Here is a 9,653-nt window from a genome sequence, read left to right as displayed (position 1 = left end):
GATAGACCTTGAAGCCTTTAAAAGATGCGAATGCCAAAAATATTCGAATTGCCTCAAGTCTAGCCACTGGTGCAAATACTTCATCATAATCTATATCAGGGATCTGCTGATATCCCTTCACAACCAATCTAGCTTTATTTCGAATTACAATACCTTGCTCGTCTTTTTTATTCTTCCATACCCATCGAAGCCCATAAGGTTTGCAACCATGAGGCGGAGTCACTAGTTTCCATACTCCTAAATGCTTGAATTGCAAAAGTTCTTCTTGCATGGCATTTACCCAATCATCATAAAGAAGAGCTTCCTCAACAGAATTTGGTTCAATTTGACACACAAAGCATGAATATGCATGTAAGAAGAGTTTGCCTGACCTATTTAGTGAAGAATAGAAAGCTTGCATAACATTCTCAGTTGAAGCTTTCTGATTTTCAGACGTTGAGGCATCATTTGATGGTGCTCTAGAAACTCCTTTCGAATCAACAATAAAATCATCTAAGTGTCGAGGTAGGACAACTGTTCGTGATGATCTACGAACACCTTCAGGTTCTGGTTGTTCTTCCTGAACTTCTACAATTTGTGGCAGATTATGAACACTTTCGCCACTGTCTATAGGTTGTGACTCCTCTTCAGAACCAGATCCATCATAAGATGGATCATCTTGATAATCACCTGATTCTTCATCATCTTGAACAAGTTGTTGTTGCGGCACTGGGTGCTGTTGTGGTGCCGTTTGAGATTTCGGAACCATTTGTGATGGAGACGTCTGCATTTCATTCAGTAATCTTGCAATAACTTCATCATCAGTAGCAACAGACGGAAGACCAAAAGAATCAAACAAATTTTCATAATCAAACTGCCATGAAAAACCTTTCCCAGCAGGAATAGCAGCATTTCTTTGAACATCTACTTCGAAATGTTCTTCAACACGTTTAGATACAGTGTTGAAAACTCTTTTGTTTGGATTCCCATAACCAAGAAATATACCAGGAACAGCCTTAGGATTAAATTTTCCTCCAGTATCTCGTATCATGATTGAACATGGTGCACCAAAGGGTTCGAAATGTTTAATGTTAGGCTTCCTTTTATGTAGCAATTCATAGCAAGTCTTTCCATGTCTCTTGACTACTAACAATCGGTTCATTGTATAACATGCTGTAGCCACAGCTTCACTCCAGAAGTTAACCGGTAAACTTGAGTCGGCTAACATAGTTCTCGCAGTTTCAATTAACGTTCTGTTACGTCTTTCAGCAACACCATTTGATTGCGGAGTATAAGCTGGACTGAACTGTTGTTGAATGCCTTTCTCATTGCAGAAACTCTCCATCTGCTGATTCTTGAATTCAGTACCATTATCTGTTCGAGTCTTCCTAACCTTTAACTTGTACAAAGATTCCAGCTTCAAAAACAACAACTTTATATTGTCAAACGTGTCAGACTTCTTCTTTAACATCACTACCCAAGAGTATCGTGAGTATTCATCAGTCACTACCAAACAATATGAATCTCCAGAGATGCTTGTTCGATTAATCGGACCAAAAAGATCCATATGTAACAACTCTAGAGGAACAACAATTGAATGATGTTTCTTTGTTGCATGTGACTTTTTAGTATGTTTCCCTTTCTTACACGGAAGACATCCTTTAGGAATTTGAAAACTCTTAACATTTACTCCCTCAATCAGATTATTATGAACAAGATTGTTCATCTTTCTCAAGCTCAAATGACCCATACGCTTGTGCCATGAAATTGATTCTTGTTCTGTAGCTCTGGATATGAAAGCTTGATGACCTGTGGCAGCTTTAACATGGGCTGTTGACATATCCAAAATATAAAAATCTTTATTTCTGGGAGCTGTCATAAGAATCATCTCTTCCGGTATTACATACTCTTTCTTCAAAATGTAGCATCTTTGATCATCAAAAGCAACCTTATGCTTTTTATCTGCTACTTGCGAAACTGACAGCAGATTATTTGACATCTGCTTCACAAAATTCACTTTATCAAAACTAACATTAGCATTAGCAATCACACCCTGAGCTGTAATAAAACCTCCTTCATCTCCTGCAAAAGAAACAGATCCTCCATTTACTGATTTGACATTAGAAAGTAAGGACATGTTTCCTGTCATGTGCCGGGACGCCCCACTATCAACAATCCAGGTATTTCTACTCGGATCGTAGGCGACCTGCACAACAAGAAAAGAAGTTAGTTTGAGATGGACACCCATGCCCGAATGGCAGTGGGTTTCCCACCGACACCAATAACTTGCACATCCATCCATTGACCCTTTGATCCTGATGGATCATTGGACTTGTCAACAACCTTTTTCTCGGTTTTAGGCTTCCAAACGGTACGTTTACCAACAGATTTCTCATAATAGTCATTCGTTTGAAAAATTTTATTCACACCTGACTGTACCCTTGTGGATGAATTAGCAATAGAATTTGACTTTGATTTATAAAAACCTTTTGAACTATTACTTGAAGTACCTATGGAACTGGAACTAGAAGCATAGTGTGTAGTTTTCGTTTCAGGGTCAGATTTTCTTTTTGGTGTTTTCCAACGCTGTTGACAGTTAACAACACAATGACCCTTTTTCCCACATTTATTACAGTTTTGAGTTTCTTGTGTACGTGTTTTTGAACTCAGATGCTTATTGGGAAAAGACTGTTTCATGGGTGACATAGGCTTCTCAACATGATGTTTCAAGCCTGGTCGACGGTTAGGATGCACATATTTAGGCACATTGTTAGTATTAGGGCTCCTTTTATTAAACAGTTCTTCAGGTGCTTGTGTAAGAACATATTCTTTATCTAGGTTGAGTCCCTGCTGATACTTGACAGGTGTCTGAAATATTTTCTTTCCATTAGCGTTCCTAGAGTTTACTTGTTTTCTAGGTGTGGGTTGTCCGCTTTCACTAGCCTTACTAGCATTCAATGGATTTTTCAGGATAGTAATTGGTTTGGATTTTGGTGTCACAAACTCTGAAACTTTTTCATACTCTGAATCAGATTTACTGTCCTCAGCTAAGTCTTCAACAACCGGCTTAGTGCTGTCTGATTTTTCATTCTCTACAGGCTTAACACTTAGGATTTCACTAAGGCAAGAATCAGAAGGTTTATTAATGTACTCATTCCTAAGAGGAGGAGGACACTCTTTATAACCTAAACCCTTTTTACCATCATTCTTGTTATAGACAGTATAGTCAATGACATATGACATTCGCTGCCAAGTGTCATTTCTAGCCTTTTCTGACTCATACTTAATCTTAAACTCTTCCTTTTCTCTCTTAGCACATTCAAGTTGATTTAAGTACATCATTATGGCCTTTTGGTCACCTGAAATTGTAGCTCTTAAATCATGAACTTGATTTTCTAGAGTTTTGATTGTCTCCCTGAATTCCTTTTTATTGTTAAACTGAGTTAAATTAGTCTCGTATAGGCCTTTTACCTCAAGATAAGCTGCTTTAACAATCCTAAGTTCCTGTTTTACTTCAGGACAGTAGATACATCCTAAGGGGATATCATTCAATTTAGAAACTATGGATTCAAGTTTAGCAATTTCTAACTTATGATCAGCACAATCGTTACATACCAAAGGAAATTCAGTTTGTACCTTAGAGTCACTTGATGTGTTTGCCATGAACGCATATTCCTTTTCTTCAGTCTCTGATTCAGGTTCAGATTCTGAACTAGAACTGGAACAGTCAGAATTATTCAACTCAACTGAAGTCTTGACATCATCTACTACAATAGTTTCTCCATCTGATGAAGACGAACTACTGTAATCCGTCCATACATCGCCATCATTGTGCATTGCGTACTTGAACTTCTCATACACTCTCTTGTTAAGAACACCTCTTCTAACATATCTGATCATTGCATAAGTTCGCTCAATTCTTGCTTCCATCTTGCAGATGTAACACATGCATTCATTCGCAGTACCAACACAACCAGCTTTCTCTCTCTCTTGTTTCTCACTTTCAGTTTCTTCTTCGGTCTTAGGCATTCTAACAACGTTAGCATGATTTTCATCATCAGCAAATACTGTCCAATCACAACCTTCGTCTGAATATGTTGCAATTAAGCCTTTTGCTTTATCATTTCTGATAGTATCACTGCTCGTTGTTTCAACTGGCACATTAACCTTTGTCTTATTATACTGATTGTGAAATGGGTTGTGAAAACCAGTTTTCTGTGGCCTGGTACATGTTCTTTTGAAGTGTCCTAACTCATTGCAATTAAAACATCTCACTTTTGACATATCAAAACCTAACTTAGTATCTCTAGTAACACCTAAGCTCTGTTGACCTGTCCTTTTCAGAAATTTCTTCGCTCGTCTAATCACGCTACCCATAGCCCAGAGGATATCCATCTTTTCAAGTTCATCCTCATCAATCTGCTCATAATCTTCTGCTTCTAAATGAGCATTACCAATTTGACCACCAACCATTTCATTATAAGAATTAACTACCAAAGCAACTAAAGCCATATCTTCCTCTACAACTGAAAGGGGCCTAGTTCTTAAATTCTCAGTGTTGAGAACTACAGTTTTTGGCTCCTGTCTAATGGTGGACTGATTTGTACTACTAGGCTTATTTACTTGGGTTGGAAACATCACATTTTGAGCAGGTTGTGATCTATTTACAGCACTATCATTAGAAACAAACGCTGTTTGTAAGGGAGCATGAACATTGCTCAATCCAGAAGTACCACCTTTGTAAATTATAGGACTCTGCTGACCCTCAAGACGTTTCTTCTTGGTTTCCATATCCAAGTCCTTTACCATCAATTTTGATGTGAATTTATCTAGGGTCAGTGATTCACCAGCAGACGAAGCTCTGTCTTCTATCTGTTCAATAAACGCATCCCACTTGTGTGGTAAACCATCTATTAATTGTTTGATAGCTTTCTGTTCTGTAACTTCTACACCTAAGTTACCCAATTCAGAGATAAGATGACGATAACGAATGATTGTCTCTTCTAACGTTTCATGACTTAGAGCAGCAAACCTTTTCCATTCACTTTTGATTACTTTAGCTTTCTTTTCACGATACGCCTTATTTCCTTCGACACCTATCTTAATAGCATTCCAAAGAGAATATGAAGTTAAGTGCATTTGATATTGATGATAAATATCACCGTCTAAACCCTGGGTCAATTGAGCATAACATCTACATTCTAAGGCATATGTTTCTTTTTCTGTCACGCTATAATCTTCATACTTTTTACTATTACCATCAGTACCTAAAGGCTCTTTATATTCATGTTGTATCAAATTCCACATTCTAGGATCAAGGCCTCTAATGTAATTCATGAACCTAGCCCTCCATCTAATGTAATCATTTGTATTATCAAGTCTAGGAGCACGATTGGCACTGCCTGATTCACTATCAGATAGTAAAATGTTTTGAACGCCGGAAGTAATTGCCATTGCCTGATCAGACATTTTAAAATTTAATTAAGGTTGAATCTGATCCTAAGTCGGTCGACTGTCGGTGACAGTCGGTCGATGAGCAGCTACAGTAGGTCGATGAACAGATACAGTCGGTCAACTGTCAATGGGTAATTGGTCGAAGTTCTGTTTACATTTAGTCAAATGGTAGTACTTTTTTCAATCGGTCGATGTTCCTTCAATCGGTCGGTTTAGTACTTAAGTCGGTCGGTTTACAACTTAAGTCGGTCGGTTTAGCATATGTCGGTCGGTTTAAAGACAATCGGTCGAACTAATTACAATCAGTCGAAATACACGAAAATCGGTCGATTGTCTCCTAAGTCGGTCGACTGTACTTTCTTTCAGAGCTAGAATAAAAAAAAACAGGTTTTTTGACTTCTAAACGATTTCAAGCTCAATTTTCGAACTAAAACTACTGACCAACACCTTAAGCAACTTAGAATGACTTCTGTAAACACTCTAAAGCAATTAAAACCAAAGGTTTAACGTAAAAGTATACAAAATTCAATCCAAAACCAAATTTTGACCCAAAAATATACCAAAAACTCGTTTAAAACAATTGATTCAGCAAGCCAATGCTCTGATACCACTTTGTAGACGCTGAGAGAGGATCTTAGAATCAACCTAACACGATCTAGAGGCGGAATAACACTAGAAAGAGCTTAAACGAATATCTATGGGTTTTCGGGTTCGTACAAGTCAAACCAAGATTAGATCTTGATAAACACGAAGCCTAGACTGACATTCTGTGGTATTTGGACATGAAGATTGAGAGAGACTCGACCTAGAACAGTTTTCGTGTGTGTGTGTGTAATGTGCAGAGTTGTTAAACAAATTAATGAAGATTAATTAGGCTTAAATACCTCAGTTCCTATGTCGGTCGACAGTGGATGACAGTCGGTCGACTGACCATGTCAGTCGACCGACTGTCGAGTAATATTACGAATTATATTTAAACGTTTACAAATATAAAATAACACATCGACAATCAACGTTTAACAATATTACAGGTTACAACATGATCGAATAAAACGTTAAAGTTCATGGAACTAGGGATTACAAAATATGCACTAACATTTACGAAATGGAGCAACTAAGGTTTCCCAATGCTTATAACTTTCACTCCATACATCATCCAACACTATCAGAAAACGTTTTCCCGTAACTTGATTTTCAAGAGCTACTTGAAGTAGATTAAGATCTCGAAAATCCTTGTTTTCTCCGCCCATATTTTGATAGATAATAGCGTTTATACGAGTGATATCAAACTCATCCGAAACACAAACCCACGCCTTGAGTTCAAAGTTCTCCTTCACTTGTTTGTCATTATACAAAAGTTTGGCCAGAGTAGTTTTACCAACCCCACCCATACCAACTATCGGAATAACGCTAAAGCTTTTTTTGCCAGGTTCAACCGTCAGTAATTGTTGGAGTAATTCTCCCTTTTTCACATCACGTCCAACGATAGTAGACACATCTATTATTGAGGTGGTTTCTATTCTTGTATTTCTATTTTTTGGACTAGCAACTTTCGGAATCAAACCAAGACTAGTTTTTTCGGTTTCTAGATCTTTCAATTCTTTGTAAATCTGATCTAACTTGTTACCCATACGAGTACTTAGTGAGAAATTTGTTAACCAAGATGGGAATTTTACCTTGCTGGTGCTGCCAACAGATTTGTCGTTGAACTCACGGTGCATAGCCTCAGTTGCTAAACCATCGAGTACATCCTCCATATCATAAGCCACATGTTGGAGCCTGTTCAACCATCGTTTAACTCAGGGGCGGAGCCAGAATTTCTAGCCACTGGTGGCACAAAATCTGAGACATATGATAACGTGTTTAAAATTGGTACCAATGCATACGATAATCGTACAAAAACATGAACAATCAAGTCTATTATACATTGTACGAATGTAATGAAACTTGCAATATTTTTATTTTCAATTCTTAACTCTCATGTTAAACTGTTTAAACTACTGTTCCATAGCTCATGTCCTTAATTTCTGAAAATAAAGAAAATTTTAATGATTGTTACCTTTAACATTCTAGTTGATACATTTTGAAAGATGCAATTTTTATTCAATGCATTTTTTTTAATTATGTATTTATTATATTATATATAAATTATATTATTATTATTATTAATTATCATGAAAAAAACAATCTAATATCCAGATTGCCAAAAAAGGATAGATGTTTTGTGGGTGCATGAATAATTAGGAGTTAGAAAAAAGAATATTTTTGATTCATCACTGACGTGTGGATTATTGTATCGAATTAATCATCAAATTCTTCTAAACCGACCTAACTCATGCAATTAGTAATACTCTATACAACACCATTTACTTTTTTATAATTTCAAAATATTTTAGATATGACTGCAAATTAAATCTGATGATAGTGGAGTTAAACTTAAAAGTTTACATGGGGGCACTTGATATTAAATTAATGGATAGTGGAGTTAAACTTATAAAGTGGCACTAATTATTGGACATATTAAGTTATATGACCATGGTGAGTGGTGGCACTTGCCCCCACAAGCAAAGGCATAGCTCCGCCTCTGGTTTAACTTCATTATCATTTATTTCCTTCTCTGAAGCATCATTAAGTAAATCTTTGATCTCGGAGAATTTTGTCTCAAATTTCTTGAGCTCGGATTGAATTCCCCGAGAGCGACCAATTTTCTTCACAGCTTCAGAGGTTAACTTTTCAAGAACAAATTTGAGTGGCTCAGAAACCAAAGCGTCAGCCATTGTTAATTGGGTAATATAGAGAGAGTAGAGATTACAGTAGTTAGATAGATGAAATGGGGCTGTTATAATGAAAGTCGTTGTCAAGAACCAACCATCATGCTTTGTATGAGTTTGTGAGTCGTTGTTGATATGGTCAACATTTAGTCTACCCCACAAAAATCTAATAAAAATCTGTATTGGCCAATAAGAAAAAGGGAGCATAATATTTAGGTTTATCTTTACTAGTTACCAATATTCAAATCATACATACATTATACATATACATATATAATTTAATTTAAATATGTAAAGATAATAAATAGTTCAAAAAAAAAAAAAAAAAAGTTAACATATACCATTCATTATTCCCATATGATAACCATCATCCGAAACTGAGTTGTTTTCCATAAAAACGCTGTATTAAACTTTTTTCTAAGAAAATGCTTCCATTTTCTTTGCTATTTTACTTTTACTTTTACTAAAAGAATCATATTCATCACATCATATATTTAGTTTATATTTACATTATTATTATATACTACAAAATATTTATTATATATATATATATATATATATATATATATATATATATATATATATAACATCTATATATGGTATTAGAGCAAGGTTAATAAACCTTTTTTCGGCTACAGTACCCGGCACTGTAGCACCGCACATCAATTCTCAAATTAATATTTCGTTACTCAAAAATATACCATCGTACAGCCGCCACGCGCCGTCGGAACAGTTCGCCGGAAAGTTTCTGTTTTTGCCAGAAAGTCACTTTTTCTGGAGCGTTTGATTACACCGCCGGTACCATTCAACTCCTCTCAAAATTCCGACCCAAACTGCAACTTTAATTGCAATTAAAATTAACCGAACCTGATACAGTTCCAAAGGATAATCCCAATTATCCAATCTGGATTGCTAATGATGCGCACGTCCGTATGTTGATAATATCGACGATTTCTGAAGCTTCTTTTCGACATGTACATGGAGAAACCTCTCGTGATGTTTGGCTCTCTCTAGAGAAAGCCTATGCACCTCATACTTCCTCTTGAGAATACACATTGAAAACACAACTTTTCAATCTTAAGATGAAAGGAGATGAAACCCTCGATGCTTATCTCAATCGTGCACAGGAGTATGCAGATGCCCTTGCAGCTATTGGTGAAAACGTGAAAGATAAAAACCTCGCTTTACTTGTAGTTTCTGGTCTTAGAGAAGAGTACAATAGTCTTAAGTCCAATATCACTACACGTCAGCTTGAGACTACGTTTAGTGAACTTCATGCTCTTCTTAGTGACCACGATTATATGTTGGGTAAGACTCGTGAATCTCTACCATCGGTCACTCAAGTTTTTACCGCTAACACTGTATCTGGAAACTTACTTAACCAATATTCGTTACCACAATCTCAATTATTGGCCATACAACAACAACTGGCCGCTCTTGGACTTCAAT

This window comes from Rutidosis leptorrhynchoides, chromosome 2 (genome assembly GCF_046630445.1).
Source record: "Rutidosis leptorrhynchoides isolate AG116_Rl617_1_P2 chromosome 2, CSIRO_AGI_Rlap_v1, whole genome shotgun sequence".
Lineage (NCBI taxonomy): Eukaryota > Viridiplantae > Streptophyta > Magnoliopsida > Asterales > Asteraceae > Rutidosis > Rutidosis leptorrhynchoides.
Note: the sequence above shows the minus strand (reverse complement) of the source record.